Genomic DNA, 18882 nt, shown 5'->3' with positions numbered 1-18882 from the left:
CAAAACCAAAATATGAACCTTTTACTACCCATTATAGGGGCACTTTAAAAATAAAGGTTATTTATTGGCATCAGTGGTTCCATAAAGAACATTCCACATCCATTGAGCATTTTCTTTGCACAAAAGGTTCTTTAGAATGGGTTCTTCAGATTAGTAAAATGTTCTTACTAGTAAAAAAAAACAAATACTGAAGGTTTATGAAATTTAATGAAAGGATATTTGAAGAACCAAAAATGGTTGATCTATGACATGACCAGAAAATCCCCTTTTGGATCAATTATTTTTAGTGTTTGAGTGTTTCCTCTAAAAACTTTTATAAAGGAAAATATATTTCAGTGCTTTTGTGAACAAATCCAAAGTTTCAAGGGGTTTCACTTACAGTGTCGTAATATATATATATATATATTTTTATCTTTCTTGAGTAGATAACCTTTTTTTCTCTCTATTTATTTGTTTTGCTTTCACTATGTTATTTTGTAAATATGTATTCAGAAAGTAACAGCATTCAGAACAGAATCACAGTTCAAGATTTCAGGACTCTTTGTGCCAGTTATTTCCCAGAATATTTGCCCAACTCTCCCTCCTCGTTGTTGTTCTGAATTGTCATCATATATCATGTTATCATCTTACTGTAAAACTTCCATTTACAAGCATTAAACACACCACCACTTCCTCCTCCATCCCCAAACATAAAACACTTCAGAAATCCAAACTTTTCTTTTCCCAGTTTTTCCATAGAAATCCCACCAAGAGTTAGATGGGAACTGATAGTCATGGTTTTTGTTTTGCAAAAGAACTGAGAATATATAAACCTACAGCACTCATATCAGCAATTTCAAGGGAATTAATTTGCCATATAACAGTAATATGTCACAATTCAAACCATTATGATGGCATCATTACACAAAACATCTGTTTTTGGGAACTATGACAATGTGTCATAGAAAAACAGTGTTTTACCATGTTTGTGCCACCAAACAACTGTACTGGAACCTGTCCTCTGACTCGTACGCTACGAAGGCATGAATAGAAGCAAAGTGGGTGTTTAACCGTCAGAGCTTAAAGCAGGGCAGCTTGAATTATATGTATATTTGTCCTTCCGAGAAAATGGACTCACACACTCAGCCAATGTTAATGCTGCACCTTTGATATCTGTGCTCGTATGAAGATCGGATCCACTTTAATATACTAGCATGAAGTGGAAGATAAAAGCATCTTCAAAGGACCGTGTTAGCTGGGCTTTAAATACAACTCATCCCTCTAACACAGCATCTATCACAGACCACTCGCATTTCAAGCGAAGAGGATGAATATCACAGTATAATCCTGTGGCCACTGTTACTATAGCAACTGAACTGAGAGAAGATGCCTTCTATATGTAGACAGTAGAGTAAGATCTATCTATCTATCTATCTATCTATCTATCTATCTATCTATCTATCTATCTATCTATCTATCTATCTATCTATCTATCTGCTTCAGACTTGCTCTTGCTACTCTGTCCATGTATGTTTTAACAGGCTCTGCTCTCATATTAGACAGTTCAGTGCATGCCAGAGAAAGTAGATTATGGAGTCTGTGTTTTATTAGGAAGTGATGGTATTTATGAACTCCATTTACAACCCAGTGATGTTTCCCACACCATACGGACCAGTAAAATACATCCGACTGCAAATGTGAGCCCTACAGTGGGATGTTATAAAGCTCCATGTGAAAAATACATTGAAACCAATAAACCAAAATTTTCATTTGAGACAGACATTGGGCACTTCTTCTGGTAAGCGCAACTAATTAATTTAGAAATTTACCAGGAATAAGTAACCTCATTACGCAAAAAAAGTAAGAGTTTCAATGAAGCATTAGAAAAAGTTCCCTTGTAAGGCTTTAAATAAACCTCAGTAACTCTTATATAACATCTTCATGGCTTAAGTGTAATAATAAAAAAAGAAAAACACCACAACATTTAGAAACACATTCCCACATGAACATTTTTCACCTACCCTCTCTTGGTGTTCCTTCCAGTGTGAATATCAGGTTAAGTCAAGATCCACTGAGCGGCAGGCTCTCTGTGTTGATCTTACTGTGGAGTTGTTTTCTGCCTATGAGACGTGTCCCCTGTCCTCAACTAGTGTATGCTGGGCGTCTGTCTTTGAAGTTATTTCAGCATGTGTCTAAGTTGCAGACAGCATGAAGAAGGGGCTTCTTGACCTTCCCTTCACCCTAAACCTCCCTCTCGGATGGAGAACAAGGAGGTGCACGCGTCCACGCTCTTCACAGCCTCTCACCCTGCCCTGCAGCACTGACTCATGCTCTGCTCACACCCCTGAGGACTTCACTTAAGGCACACGTTCATATTCTGTCACCAAGCACGTTGTCCCGTCGTCAGATTGAAGCGGTGTTAAATGAAACCCTTGATAAGATAGCCTCTGCTCCACTTAAGCAACCTAGAGGGCTATTTCTGCTCTGAGAGTTACACGAGAATTTGAAAGATAAGGTCTCTAATCCCTATTGTAGACGTAGAGAACTTTTTTCCCCTTCTGGAACATTCTTACTTGTCGTCCTACAGAGGACCAATTCAATCTATCTTGATTGTTTCCTGAAGTCTATAAGCTGAAAAATGTATTTTCCTCTCTAGAGGTGCTGTAGTTGTCTTACACCATCCAGAGTCCGGTTTAATCTTTTAGAGTCCCTTGGGGCTGCAAAGTAATTCAAGCACCGGCTTCAAGGCAAAGTGTTCAAAGACTCAATTTATGAAATAGGAGCGAGCTTGGCAATTCATTTTATTTTCCAAGACTTCTTTGTGAGGCAAGGGTGTCCACAGTCCACAGTGAGAGGTTCTCTGGTCTTGACATCCAGGATCCTTTTTTATTATGAAGACACAAGGTCTTAGAGCCCTCCTAATCCGCTTGACATCTGACAGTGTGCTGAGCCCCAGTCCTTTTGTAAGCTCTATTTGATAAGTGGAAGCACTAAAGCTAGATTGGGCGAAACCTGACACAGACTGTTAGAGCAGCTGACCCACAACACCCAGGTACAGAAGTAGTGTCAAAAGAAAGTAGTAGCACATCATCTTGCAGTCGAGTTTTGCATGTACATATGAATTTAACTATAGTAATTCCGTAAAACTAGGTACTAACCCTAAACCTAATTGTAATCTATGTTGAGTCCATGTTTTTACTCAGTGATGTCTTGGTGAAGTACACTGTAAGTGCACATATTGTAAAACAAAGTGCAACCAAAGGCTCAAAGAAGCTTGAATGTCTTCACCCTCCTTGAGACCGACTGTCCTGTAAAGTTTATTTCTAATTTGCTTCATCACACCAGTCTGTTGTTTTCAAGCAATTCTGAAGCCTATATTTCCACAGTGCTTTATACAACACAGATTGCATCGAAGCAGTTTCACTGAGATATGAAAATAACAATAAATTATAGAAATCCATCTATGGACACAATCAATAAAAACGTGAAGTTATCACTTTGAAACAATGTCAAATCAGCTATAACATTTCTACGAAAGGTGACAACGTAGTTATTCAGTTCAAAGTAGTTCATTACTCATTAGTCCAGTATTGATTTAGCAAGATGTGATTCAGCTGTTAAGCAGCTCTACAGAACATGATATTTCCATCATCCAGCTTAATTCAGTTCAACTTTTGTTCTCATATGATAATGACCATCAGTTCAGTCATATCGTTAAACTTCTGAAAGTATATTTCAACCCCCAACTAAGCAAATCAGACTGCAATAGTGACAAGGAAATCAAACTCCATTAGGAATAGAGAAAAAAAATCTTGGGATAAACCAGACTCTGTTAGAAGACCAGTTATTTTTTTGCTAAAGCGAACACACATGGTGAGATATTGAGCAGGGTACATCATACCAACATTATCTGGGAGAGAAAGAGTTGTAGAAGACCTTTTCAGGTCAGGCTGGTTCAGGTGTGTTTGATAAGGGCTGGAGCTAATCTCTGCAGGACAGTGACCTCCAGAAACTGGGTTTAAGACCTCGGACATAAAGTGTCCTGGATCTCTGAAGTTAGAGCTACTAAAAACAGAGGTGTCCAATTCTGTTCCAGGATGTCCACTATCCAGCAGAATTTAGCTCGAGCTCTATTCAAACACACCTGAACCAGTCTAATTAAGGTCATCAGGATGACTAGAAACTTCCAGGCAGGTGTCGGAAAAGTAGGAAAGTAGTCCGCCAAGAGCAGGATTGAATGCCCCTGTACTGAAGTAAAAAAAAAGGTTTAAAGTGTTCCTTCGCACATTAAAGATATTTGTTATGTAAAAAGATCCTGCACAGATCATTAGCACCCTTCCTCCACTGTGCAACATGTTTGCGGTGAGAATTAACGTTCCATAGTTGGAATTCTCCGCTCCTGTCATCCATTTCTGGATAGGGATTGGTGCACTTCTTGTGCCATGGTCAGGCAACTTCTTCTCATGTCTGCATTGTGATAGGACCATGGCCCAAGGGACATGGCCCCATTGTTGTAAGCTAATCTTGGAGCTCATTGTTACAGTACATTAACTTGAGAGGCAAGCTGGGAGATTGTGTGGTCTGGAAAGATGGTGGCTTGGGCTAATTTTGACCAGTATGGGTGGTGACTCTGAAATAGCTTGCGGTTGAGAGGTTGCACATTTAGATGTACAGTGCAGCTGTGGGATGCCTTTGTCTCTAACTGTTAGTAATCTGTGTACAATGCACGGTTGAGAGTGATCCATCAGGAGGCTAAGACCTTGATGGCTTTAGTATTGAATGACTCTCAGAAATGGTACTGAGGTGCTTCTCTAGCCACCTGGCACTAAATGCATGCCTGTTTATGCTGGGATGAGAGTGGAGATGAACGGCCTGCACAAAGAACAGCATGCATTCCACACCAGCGGCAGCCTTGACCCCAGAGCAGCTGAGGCTAGATAAGAAAACAAAGGCCAATGGGCATTTGAAACCTTGAAGTCCATAGATGACAAGAATACACACACACTTTTGTGGGGCCTGTTATATATGTGGCCAGCCCTTTCATGCTGCTTGTCCTGAATTCAGATGGCCTCCAAACATGCAAAGCATTGTAGTTTAGCATGTGATGCTCTTTGTTGTTCTTTCTATTTAACCTGTTTACACTTGGTATTAAGATGCATTTTAGTGATCGGATCACAAGTGGTCAGCTTAGAAGCACCATGCATTTACACCATGCATTTCAAATATGTCTTCTGTGACTACTTGAATATAGATTTCATTGAGACTCTCCCCTCTTTATTTTTTTACTCTGTACATTACTTTCATAGGAGCATCAAGTGTGATGTGTGAATACTATTAAATAAACGTATGCGAATGAGAAGAATAGAGGGAGGCAGCAACAATTTGTTCATAATCCTTGTGTTTTGATACAATGCAACAAAGTTTGATATGCCTGTTTTTGTGGGCTTTCTAGCAATGCATCACAGAATGGTTAAGTTTTAGGTGAGTGAGCAGCAAGTAGCAGGTGCTTCACTGGAACGCATTCAGGATGCATGAGTGATTACAGTACACATCATGTGGTCATTCTCATTTTTGACGACCTCCATATGTGGTTTCAGTCATCCAATTTCAAAATGTTTTAGGTCATGTTTCCATCTGGTATTAAGGTGCATTTTCAGTGACTGATCTTAAGTGGCCAGCCAAAACACAGTACTTTTTCTACCTTCAATTAACATGTGTTTCGATTGTGACTACTTTTTTTAGAATTTTGTTGAGATCCTCCCCTCATAAGTAAAAATTTTTTAAGGGGTGGTTGATTGTAATTTCAATTTTCTTTCTTTAGTTAGGGTGTAATGTTACTGTTTGAGCATAAACCATATCTGCAAAGTTAAAATGCTGAAAGTTCAGTGCAAACTGAGATTGTCTTATTGCATTATGTCAGTTTAATTCCTACAGTTACGGCTTGTAGGGACTACAACAAGCAAGATCATCAGCTCCATGTCGACACCATTGTTAACAATACAGGCGGAGCACATTCTGAGGAGAGGGCCATGACATTTAGACCTGCAGTAGGCGGTTTAGTGAATCACAACACATTGGGCCAGCTAACCAATCTGAGCTCATTGCGTATTTCTGAGGGAGGGGCTTCATAAAACCAGGAAATAATCGTTCATAGGAGAAGGAACAGACAGGTGTAGAATAAAGGTAAATTTTGTGTAAAAAAGGGTTAGTTCACCCAAAATTTAAAATTAACCCATAAATTACTCAAGTCACCCTCAAGTCATCCTAGGTATATATGACTTTCTTCTTTCAGACGAATCCAGTCGGAGTTAATATTAAAAATTGTCTTTGATTTTTTAATCTATTAAATTCCACTAAGCGGGTGTTGCATACATCTGCGAGCATGATTACACCAAGTAAAACATGGTCCTGGATCAACATCCTTGTTTATCCTGGAACAACATTCCAATCAACCAATCAGAATAGAGATAACTTTTCAGAAATTATCTGTTTTAGGCTTACAACCTGAGTTAGGTGCTTCTACAGCCTTGTTAATCAGCTATAATTTCCCACTAATTTATGTAAAATAAATTATTAGTAGGGTTAGGTTTAGGGGTAGGTAGTGGGTTAAGTCTATATTTTTGGACAATAATGTTGATCCAGGATCATCAGAAAATGTTGATCCAGTTACATGTCTTACTTGGCAAAATCACTACGACCGCATGCATCAGTCCAAAAGAAGTTAAATAAAAAGCGCCCATCCATAAAACAAAAGTGTCTCTGTCACACACCTGGACTCATTTAGCTTGTTTTTGCCCGTGACCCAGTTTCTGTCTTCCGTGTTTAGTTTGATTAGTTCCCAGGTGTCTATTATCTTCCTCATGTGTTCCATGTCCCTGTTAATTTAATGATTCCATCCACCTGTGTTTCCCCAATTATCTGTTGTACATAAGCCTTGTCCTTCAGTTCTGTTTTGTCGGGTCTTCTCACTTGTGCTCACTTGCAGCTCACTTATGACATTCATCACTTGCTACTTACGTGTGTCTACCTCTGTGCTCCATGTTGGATATCCCCTGTGTTGTTTATATTAAAAACCTTATTCCGTTTATCCTCGACTCCGTATTCCTTCAGGCAGCGTAAAACCGTGACAGAAGACCCGACCTAAAGAGAAAATAGAAAACTGCGTGTTTTTCCCTCCGTTTTGCTTTTGTTTTTTCACAGTCTTTTCTTTTCTTAGTGTCTATGGATCCCCTCTATCGTCCCGAATTCCTCATCCTCCTGCTGAAGCAGGAAGGACGTTCTCTCGAGGACCATACCAAACAGTTTTTCCTATTAGCTAATGCCACCAGCTACCCGGACGGCGCGCTCTGCACCTTCTACAACACCAGCCTGAACTCCAAATGCAGAGCGTTGTCGTCCGAAGATGGTCCTCGAGAGGATTTCGCCGCATTCGTGGAGTGGACTCTGGCGAGAAATGGGTCACCTCTCACCGTCTGCCCCATAGAGGACCTCGCCAGCCCCACTCCCGACCCAGAGACCAGCCAGCCACCATCACGCCGCACGGAGCCAGAGCCCACCGCAGCCGCAGAGCCCGAGCCATCCACTGTCAGGGAACAGGATCTCGAGAGCACGACTGACCAGGTGTGTGAGCCGGCAACACCGTGCATCGTGGGAGTCCTCGTGGAGATCGAGGGCGTGGAGGAAAGCCCTGCCCACACTCCTGCGACTGAGGGTGAGCTGTATACAGTCTCTGAAAGTCATATGGAGCAAGTTCTGGATCTGATGGACTGGTCTACGGAGGTAATCCCTAATATTCCTGTTTCCCCGCTGGTTCCGTCCAGCCCTGATTCCCCTGTATACCCTCTCAGTCTCCCACTCCTACCTCCTCCAGTCATTTCCTCTGCTCCATTTCCGCTGGTTCCGCCCAGCCCTGAGTTTTCTGCTCCATTTCCGCTGGATCCGCCCAGCCCTGAGTTTTCTGTTTCTCCGCTGGTTACGCCCAGCCCTGAGTTTTCTGTTTCTCCGCTGGTTCCGCCCAGCCCTGAGTTTTCTGTTTCTTCGCTGGTTCCGCCCAGCCCTGAGTTTCCTGTATCTCCGCTGGCTCCGCCCAGCTCTGAATCTTCTGTGTCTCCGCTGGTTCCGCCCAGCTCTGAATCTTCTGTGTCTCCGCTGGTTCCGCCCAGCTCTGAATCTTCTGTGTCTCCGCTGGTTCCGCCCAGCTCTGAATCTTCTGTGTCTCCGCTGGTTCCGCCCAGCTCTGAATCTTCTGTGTCTCCGCTGGTTCCGCCCAGCTCTGAATCTTCTGTGTCTCCGCTGGTTCTGCCCAGCTCTGAATTTTCTGTGTCTCCGCTGGTTCCGCCCAGCCATGATTTTTCTGTTTCACCGCTGGTTCCGCCCAGCCCTGAATCTTCTGTGTCTCCTGTATTCCCTCCCAGCCTCCCTCTCCCGCCTCCTCCCAAACCTGCTGGTCCCTCTACTCCTCTTTCGCTGGTTCCGTCCAGTCCTGATCCTCCTGTCCTTCCTCCCACCCTTCTCCTCTCTCCTCCTCCTAGACCAGCCAGTTCCTCGTCATCCCTGCTGGTGCCAGTCAGTCCCGCAGCTCACCCTCAGTCCGCGCCATCGGGGCGCGGTGGTTCGCCACTGGACTGCCAGTCTCCAGCTCCGCCTTGGCGTGTTAAGGCCCTGTCTCCGCCTCCAGCCTCCGAGCCCTGGACTCCTCCTCGGTCCTTCGACCCAGCGGCTCCGCCTTGGCTCTTAGCTCCCTCGTCTCCACCGTGGCCTGTCATCCCACCTGCTCCACCGGGCTCCCTCGTCCCTCCGGCTCCACCTTGGTCAGTCGTCGACCATCCGCCGCCTCGGGACTCCACTCCTCTGGTTCCACCTCGTCACTCCATCCCTCCGGCTCTGTCAGGCTCCTCCTTCCCTCCGGTTCCACCTCCATCCTCGGTCGCTCCGGCTCCACATCGGTCTGCCAGGACCCCGCCTCTGCCTTGGTCGCCTGAGCCTTCAGCTCCACCTAGGCCCTCCGGATCCTCGACGTCACCCTGGCTCTGCGGCTGTGCTGCTCCATCTTGGGCTCCTCACCCACCGGTGCAGTCTCCGCCTGTCGGCCCCCTGGTGTCGTCGACCCTTCCTTCACCATGGCTCCTCCCGCCGTCGACCCCACCTTGGATCTCCGTCCTGGCTGGTCTCTGGTGGACCATCTGGCTCCTCCTGCTCCTGTCTCCTCCCTGGCTCCTTCCTCCGTCGTCTCCTCCTTGGCTCCTCCTTCTGTGGTCCCTGTCTGCTGGCCCCCTCCTGGGAGTCCGTCCTCCACCGGAACCTCCTCCCAGGTTCCCACCCATGCCTCCCTCTGTTGTTTCTACGGTGCGAGGACGCACCTACCGGGAGGGGGGAGTACTGTCACACACCTGGACTCATTTAGCTTGTTTTTGCCCGTGACCCAGTTTCTGTCTTCCGTGTTTAGTTTGATTAGTTCCCAGGTGTCTATTATCTTCCTCATGTGTTCCATGTCCCTGTTAATTTAATGATTCCATCCACCTGTGTTTCCCCAATTATCTGTTGTACATAAGCCTTGTCCTTCAGTTCTGTTTTGTCGGGTCTTCTCACTTGTGCTCACTTGCAGCTCACTTATGACATTCATCACTTGCTACTTACGTGTGTCTACCTCTGTGCTCCATGTTGGATATCCCCTGTGTTGTTTATATTAAAAACCTTATTCCGTTTATCCTCGACTCCGTATTCCTTCAGGCAGCGTAAAACCGTGACAGTCTCACACTTTTTCCGGAGGTGAACAAAGGCCTCCTGTAGTGAATTGATGCGTTTTTATAAGAAAAATGTCCATATTCAAAAATGTTCATAAGTGATACAAACGGAAATGCAGCAGAGAGATCAAAAGAAAACAACGGCCACAAATTGGAAGTACATAATGAGTATTTATGAAGAAAAATGTAGGAGGATTTCGATATAAGCCAAAAGGAGAATGGTTTTCCTTTGCTAAAGTAAGAAAACTTTTACTTCCTTTGCTCCTGTTAACAAATGTTGGTTTTCACGAGACTCATCGGCGCATGTGCAACTATAACCTTCATTTGTCTTCCTCCTGGAACTGCTTCTGAGTACAACTGTTGGCGCAAGCTAGATTAAAACGATTATTACATTTTAAATAGGGATATTTTTGTTACAAAAATGCATCAATTCACTACAAGAGGCCTTTATTTAACTTCTTTTGGACTGATGCATGTAATACCCACTGAGTGGCATTAAACAGTTTGAAAGATCAAGCAACTATTTTTAATATAACTCCAACTGAATTCGTCTGAAAGAAGAAAGTCATATACACATCGGGATCGGAAGGATACAGAAGAGGAGTGAAGACAGTGAAGGACGAGAGGGGCTGTTGCGCTGTTTTGTGTTTATTTGGTTATTAAAGTTTCATTTAAAGGTCCGCCGGTTCCCGCTGCGTTCCCGGTATTGTGAAGTTTTTACAGGTCCTTCTCAAAAAATGTGAAAATTGTGATAAAAGTTCATTATTTTCCATAATGTAATGACAAAAATTAAACTTTCATATATTTTAGATTAATTGCACACCAACTGAAATATTTCAGGTCTTTTATTGTTTTAATACTAATGATTTTGGCATACAGCTCATGAAAACCCAAAATTCCTATCTCAAAAAATTAGCATATCCTGAAAAGGTTCTCTAAACGAGCTATTAACCTAATCATCTGAATCAACTAATTAACTCTAAACACCTGCAAAAGATTCCTGAGGCTTTTAAAAACTCCCAGCCTGGTTCATTACTCAAAACCGCAATCATGGGTAAGACTGCTGACCTGACTGCTGTCCAGAAGGCCATCATTGACACCCTCAAGCGAGAGGATAAGACACAGAAAGACATTTCTGAACAAACAGGCTGTTCCCAGAGTGCTGTATCAAGGCACCTCAGTGGGAAGTCCGTGGGAAGGAAAAAGTGCTTCACAACGAGAAAAGGTGACCGGACCCTGAGGAAGATTGTGGAGAAGGACCGATTCCAGACCTTGGGGGACCTGCGGAAGCAGTGGACTGAGTCTGGAGTAGAAACGTCCAGAGCCACCGTGCACAGGCGTGTGCAGGAAATGGGCTACAGAGAAGCAGCACTGGACTGTTGCTCAGTGGTCCAATGTACTTTTTTCGGATGAAAGCAAATCTTGCATGTCATTCGGAAATCAAGGTGCCAGAGTCTGGAGGAAGACTGGGGAGAAGGAAATGTCATAATGCCTGAAGTCCAGTGTCAACTACCCACAGTCAGTGATGGTCTGGGGTGCCATGTCAGCTGCTGGTGTTGGTCCACTGTGTTTTATCAAAGGCAGGGTCAATGCATCTAGCTATCAGGAGATTTTGGAGCACTTCATGCTTCCATCTGTTGAAAAGCTTTATGGAGATAAGGATTTCGTTTTTCAGCTCGACCTGGCACTTGCTCACAGTGCCAAAACCACTGGTAAATGGTTTACTGACCATGGTATTACTGTGCTCAGTTGGCCTGCCAACTCTCCTGACCTGAACCCCATAGAGAATCTGTGGGATATTGTGAAGATAAAGTTGAGAGACACAAAACCCAACACTCTGGATGAGCTTAAGGCCGCTATCGTAGCATCCTGGGCCTCCATAACACCTCAGCAGTGCCACAGGCTGATTGCCTCCATGCCACACCGCATTGAAGCAGTCATTTCTGCAAAAGGATTCCCAAACCAAGTATTGAGTGCATAACTGAACATAATTATTTGAAGGTTGACTTTTTTGTATTAAAAACCACTTTTCTTTCATTGGTCGGATGAAATATGCTAATTTTTTGAGATAGGATTTTTGGGTTTTCATGAGCTGTATGCCAAAATCATCAGTTTTAAAAAAATAAAAGACCTGAAATATTTCAGTTGGTGTCAAATGAATCTAAAATATATGAAAGTTTAATTTTTATCATTACATTATGGAAAATAATGAACTTTTATCACAATATGCAAATTTTTTGAGAAGGACTTGTATATTGTCACACTGGTGCCAAAACTCGGGAGGAAGGAGGGAAGCGCCGCCGAAGATCCCTCACCGCTGTAGTGAATCCGAGGTGCCATCGAGCAAGGCGAAGCAGTCTGGTGCCGTGGACACTGGAGGCAGTGGGCTGGAGTGAATTGCTGGGGACGGACGAACACGCTGAACAGGCAGCCCGCAATGCGGAGGGGCGGCTGCCGTCCGTGAGGGAGCGGAGGAGTTGCGCCACCCTCCAGGAGGCCGGAGCCTGCTGCCGTCCACCATGATGGGGAGGAGCAGGGAATGGGAGACTCCTGCCGGCTGCCTGAACCCGGAGGAAATGTTGCATTACACTGGGCGTTGGAGGAGTGTCGTGCCATCCACCGAGGGCCATCCAGTGCCAACGCAGAAGAGTTCACACAGCTGGTGGGGGGCCGAGCAGCAGTGTGTCTGGGAATTGGAAAAATGGTGGTGTGATTTGGAAATGAGCGACACCTGCGCCACTGACTGGTCTTGAGTCCCACGGAGGAGATCGGAAGGATAAAAAAGAGGAGCGACGACAGTAAAGGACAAGATAGGACCAGGCCTGGACTTTATTTTGTGTTTGGTTTTTGTTTGTGCGTGGCAGTCGTCCGCGAGGGGCTGTTTTGTGTAAGTTTTATTATTAAAGTCTTGATTTGAATGTCCGCCTCCTCCTTCACATGATTTTGAAGTTTTTACATTGTTACACAAGCCTAGGAAAGAAAACACTCCTTTAAAGTAAACTCCATTTGATATTTTGCATGAACAGATGCTTGTCGCGTGCACTAGTCCAGATGTTCTCCAAAAGTTATGAGCATTAATGCTAAAGTTGTGTGGAACTCCTCACCCCTTGTTAACATGTTTTTGTTTGTTTGTTGTTGTTCCTACTTTCTTTTTTGACTGTGAAATGGCCCCAGCCAGTGTTGCCACCTTATGGCCTAACTAATTAGTGCAAAAACAATTCATGGTACATATTTGAGCTGAACATACAAAGAAAAATCTGGTGGCATGTGTACAGTACACATATATATTATGCTGCTAAGGAAAATTTTCCATGTGTGCTGTATGCATACCGTAGTGTACACACAAAAATAATAATACTTAGGGCTTGAAAAATGTTATGTTGTATGTTGTATGTTGTGCACATACAAGTGTACAGATGATTAAAAGGACTTCTTGCAAATTTCTACACATATACAGTATGTGACTGATTGCAAATGTAAAAATATTAACACTCAGAAAATGATTAGTTAGTTGTTTACTTTGCAAATTCTACTTTAAAAACTAATTTCTCTTGAATTTATGAAAACAAAATCATTTTTTTAAATATAAATATATACTTAATTTGCTCAATATTGGTTTGTTTTATGATGTGCATTTGGATATAGTTGAGTTACAAGCAAAGCAGCCTACTCTGTAATTTGAACACTCTTTCCTTGGATACAACAGTGTTTTTGATTTATGATGACTATGTACTTGACCTTTCCACCCCAACCAGCTCTTAGAGTCTCAGAGGACAAACAGTTGCATGATGCAGTGCATGAACTCTGGCAGTTGAACTAACAAACTTCAGTGCTACAATTCTAGCACTATTTTGTATCAGACTGCCTGCACTAATCTTAGACAGTTCATAAGAGATTAATGTAATTTCATCATATCAAATTCTAGAAGTTCAGTTGAGCATTAAATAAAACTGTATAAAGAAAAAGATGCAGCTTTTTAGATTTTGGGGGTTTTAAATTGTATACGAGTACCCTCAAAGCTCATTTTCCCAAGATAGTGGCGTGTGCCTAAAGCCTGCATATCAGTTTTTATATAATCATCAAGAGTACTTTTCAGAAGATCAATAGCATCCTTTTAGAAGCAAGTCAATGAGGAGATGTTGACCAATCCTCCCTCACCATGTGAACATTTAAGAGTATTGACCGATGTCTTCTTCCCTTCTTAGGCTAAACGATACTGAAGAGTGAATAAGAAAGGCTGTCTTAAGTCACTATCAAATATTAATGAATGCTGCGTGTCTGGAAGGCACGTAACATGTTGACTAAGTAGCACATACTGTATACAGTAAGACAGCCTACATCTATTTGACATCTGATTTTTACCACCACAGTGCTGAGAGGTGATGAACTACATTATTCAGTCTTGTACAGCAGGAACATATAGAGTTTCTACATTCTGCATCAGAAAAATCTTATAAGATTTAGCTAATTTTAATTTTGCATGTATGCTTTCTCATCTCAAAATACCTCATCCAACCAGGGGAGCTGCCATTACAGCTTTAATTAAATAATGTGACACCACTGGAAATGCAAGAAAATGTGTTTATGAATAAAATGCACACTCTATTTAGCCAAGAAATGTCAAAAAGCTTGAGATAAATCCAGCAAACCTGGTTTGCTAAAGGGCTGTCTTAAGTCACATGGTCACAGCTAACCATTAGCATTCCCTTTAACTCAATGGCAGTTGCTTGTCTGACACATACAGGTCAGCCTCAAGAAGTAAGTAAAAAGGAAAGATGCTAATGCCCTCATTAGGGTATAATGCAGTAAACCAGCCAGGGCTTGGTCTGACCAAGTCTGACCCCTTCCATCAACTATTCCAGATAAACCCATGCTTTTCGACGTCACATGGATTAGTTTCTCAAATTGGACCTCACTTTACTGACTCTCAAAGGTTTGGATATGCAGAACTAGTTAAGGGAGTTGTAATACTTAAGCACATGTTCATATTATTTCCCTGGATCTAATGTTTTCTAGTTTATTAAAGATAATTTAATGTCAATGAATCAAACGAGTAGTAACAGCTTTTGATCAAGATGAAAATATCTGGTGAAACCATTTTTGAAATTGCATGATGAAGAAAGCCTTTGATTTCTTCTCATTATATGCCGAACAGTTTTGCTTTCCCTCTAGCACGCTTGTCTACTCTTGCTTCAAAGTGTTCAGTTATGTTTAAATGCCACAAGCTCAAAAAGCGAAAACATTTACCTGCACTCAAGTGTAAAATGAGGGAAACCTTAAACTGACAGTCCCAAATAATCCCCTTTTTTCTTATTTTTCCTTCAGACCACCATCACACTCTTCTAAGACAGCAACACAAACTATCCGAGGCTGTTTATTGCCCACTGCAATATATCACTCATATTCCCTCAGCCCTCGAGTGCAACTGTATGCTCAGAACCACCTGTCTGTTGGGCGATCCTCTTCCAAACGTCACACTGATATTAAATGATAATGCAGATGTGACTTTGCCAGTGTGTGAGGTACATAAAGGCCAACTAAACATTAATAGATCTTAGAATGCATGATGAAGTTTTTAAAGCTGAACAATATTAGTTGTAGACACACTGAACACAGTCGCGATTTAGACATTTTATCATCGCATAAGGGGAAGTGTAAGGAGATATAGGCTATCCGATCTCTGATTTCACACAATATTAAGTGACAGCCACTGTGAATGAAAGGGAGCTGTAGATCTGAGATACATCTGTTAATGAAATCAGGGCGTAATAAAACCAAGCAATCTCACCAGTCTACAGTATTTTACATACAAGGCTGATGTAAATGATCACAGGGTTTGAGTTGTTTGAATCCAGTTTGCTCATCTGACAGATGACGTCTGTCAAAGCTCCTGTTTTATGATCTAAAACTATTACCAAGTCACCATTACAATGCAAACCATAAAGCAGCCATTAATTAAACTGTTTTAATAACATAGTAATTAATCTAGTGATATATAATTAATAGAAATGTCATGTTGTGGAATCTTAGCTTATGTTCTTTAGATACATTTGGCATGTGCAGCTACTTATTACAATTTGTAGCTGTTATAACCATTCTTTTAGTTTTAGTTGTTTTTTTTAGTTTGGGTTTATATTTTGTGTCAAACCACAAAAGGATTATTTCTTCTCTGGTGATCTTGGAAGCAGTTCAATTCAAGCCATTTCTCTTCATATAAAAGTGCAGTCACAGTAGCAAAATGTACGTAAAAATTTTGCAAAGATTGTCATTATCTATAGTTAATAGTGCATTGATGTTGAAAGCACAGCTCGCACAAAAGTCACTTTCATACCAAACAGCTTTTCTGTTGTTTAAATCCATCAGTCTGCATTGCCAGCTGATCTCGACCACATTTTCTTCCAGACTTCATGGAGTTAACTTTAAAAATTGACTGGATTTCACAAGTGAAAGTTCACCTAACAATATTATTTTGATAGAACCTTTTTTTTTTTTTTTTCAAACTCAATTTAAATAATTGATTAAAACCAATATGTTGATCACTTTGGTGAGTCTACTTTAAAATATGTAACTAGTTCATATAATTCCAAGTTCAAATTAACTTTTTTAATTTTTCCATTTAGACTGAGGACAATTGGTTTGCAAGAAGTGAACAAATAAAAAAAGTATTCTTGTTTTATTTTTCATCATGCTATTTGCCTTTCTTCCAACTTTCGTTTGGGTCTGTTTGAGCCTTTTTTGACTCCCCACCGGTAGTTTCCCACAGTTATTTTCTGATTTTGGCAGTGAATAAAGACAGATCAAATTGATTTAGTGTTAGAGTGTCAAATGAAACTGTTGATATAAGTAGAGATAATCTATGCACACACCATCTGTCTGCTTTAAATCATTTGTAGTCTGATTCTGAAAAGGAGTCTTCAGCAAGTAGAGGACAAGATATTGAGCACTACCATCCTTTACAAGCACCGACTATTACCTCATACCCCAGTCTCAGACCATTTTTCACAGAGATGCAGTTGTCAGCCAGTTCACCCGTCCAGGCCTCTGATGTGCCCCTCACCCACAAGCTATTTTGGAAAATTGCAAGATTTGGAGGAAAGTCTTACATGTGTGTTTCTCCCGTGACGCCCAAAGCAGTCTGCGTCACCATTAGACACTTATAATAACTGGACACCTGATCCCTGACTGCTGAAGGTGGGGGTGAAGATGCCTCGTAAGACATTGTGAATCAATCATACAGACAGAAAAGGTGACAGCCAAGGGCAGGGTGAAAGGAGGGAGAATTGACACGGTCAAGACAAATGCTACTTAGAAAGTGTGAAAACAAAAGAACTCACTCATGTATAGATTTCCTCACAAAGATTACAAAATATAGAAAAGAAATCTGATAGACAAAAAAATCTAAAAAAAACAGATGGATAAACTATAGTAAACAGTACTCACTACCGTAATACAACAGCTATCTGTCACACCTCATGGACCCGTTTCGTTGTGCTTTCTTCCCCCATGTGCGATCTAGTTTTCCCTCATGTTTGATTGTGTCGATCGGCTCAGGTTTGTTTTGTTAATTGTCCTCATCATCTCAGGTATTTAAGCTCTAGTCAGTGTAGTCTGTGTTTGTCTAGTCTACTACAGTATGTCAACTACATGTGATCCTGCCTGTCCTTCCTGTGTTTGCCCTATTGTGGTTTATTAAAGACTACAGGTATTTGCATTGTTAATCGTCTTCTTCATGCATTTCATTCACTGTAGCTGTGACATTATCATAATGTAGTAAATATAAATGGAATGTGAACAGAGCAGGAAATATGCAAAACAGCCATTAAATAATAACCTTATGCATTATAGATTAAAGCAAGAATGCCAAAGAATAATGCAATCTTTAGGTGACATGATATGACAACATGATGAAAGCAGTATATCAAGGTTATATTCATACTATGCCCTTTCATAGTATAGAATACATATTCAAAAAAATTCAAAAAAAAAGTAAAGTACTGATTCAAATGTTCTTAGCCCAAATAATTTTATTCATTTAACAAGTTTTTTTTTTTTCTTCAGAAAACGCAAAAAAAATAATAAAAAAAATTAACTGGCAATGTTGTGTCTAACATGTAAATTAGTTAATATTAACTTTGTTTTATTGAATTGTTGTATATGAGCCATATCACACAATCAAGCTGCCTCCTTGTTAATCCAATAACTTCTCAGAAACAGCCCACAGCAACTGTTGTAGCTAATTAGTGTGACATTTTCAATTTAGTGGCAATCTTTTAAACTAGCACTTCAACTGGGAGCTCATAGAATAGTCGGGTCGGGTTTTTTTTCCAACCCACGGGTCCCGCTTTTATGAAATGATTTTGCCTGCCCCGCAAATAAAGTAAAATTTCCGCGCATCGGGGACATCACGGAAGTTACGTTGCTACTTAGACCTTTGTATCGTAACCTTATCAATATCGGCTATATATTGCACTATGATGGTTGATTCGTGACCAAATCTTTTAGGTGAACGAATCGTTCTTGTTTACGTAATCCACTGACCATAGACAGTAAAAGACTAATTTCTCGATCAATGAAGCTATTGGCAGCGCATGCGCAGATCGTCAAAAAGAGTTACTCAAGATGTGACGGAGCATGTGACTTGTTGAATGTAGTGAACGAATACGATCTTCTCGTAGGTGAAAGAGTTTAATGAACTGATACATCTCGTTCGTGAATGAAATGAATGAGAGTAGCCTATACAGGGTCAGTCGGCCAAGCATGTAAATCTCGATCAGCAATCAGCAGATACAAAGCGCAGTTGTTGGTGCACATAAGTTTGTTTAAATATTTGTAATACAGATCATATCTCCATGTTTAATCCTTGATAAAACCGCTTTGTTAATCTGAACAATTTATTTAGACTATATATTTAATGCGATCATGCACACACTAATAAAGCCAAATGTGTTTTTGTCTAAAGTAAATACGTTCGTTGACTTAAGACATAGCACATAAGACACTATTTTTCGCCAACTGGTGGGGTATTTGTGTAACATGAAGAAATGGTCACTGAACATGAATGAATCATTTTGGTGAACTAACTGAAAATCAACGAATCTCTTGAAAGAATAAAAATTTCCACCACTAAATTCCATGAAACATAAATGGATTTTTAAAAATT

General features: G+C 41.4%; 1 protein-coding gene across 1 annotated transcript in view; it reads right to left on the bottom strand.

Annotated features, from left to right (window-relative positions):
• Positions 1-2376, bottom strand: part of LOC127969892 (protein delta homolog 2-like) — a 32452-nt gene extending 30076 nt beyond the window's left edge. The window contains exon 1 of the mRNA XM_052572031.1: positions 2001-2376. The gene's annotated coding sequence lies outside the window, so the exon portion shown is untranslated. The remainder of the gene's footprint in view (positions 1-2000) is intronic.
• Between the last annotated feature and the right edge of the window lie 16506 nt (positions 2377-18882).

Source organism: Carassius gibelio, chromosome B13 (genome assembly GCF_023724105.1).
Source record: "Carassius gibelio isolate Cgi1373 ecotype wild population from Czech Republic chromosome B13, carGib1.2-hapl.c, whole genome shotgun sequence".
Lineage (NCBI taxonomy): Eukaryota > Metazoa > Chordata > Actinopteri > Cypriniformes > Cyprinidae > Carassius > Carassius gibelio.
Note: the sequence above shows the minus strand (reverse complement) of the source record. Positions and strands in the feature narration are given on the sequence as shown.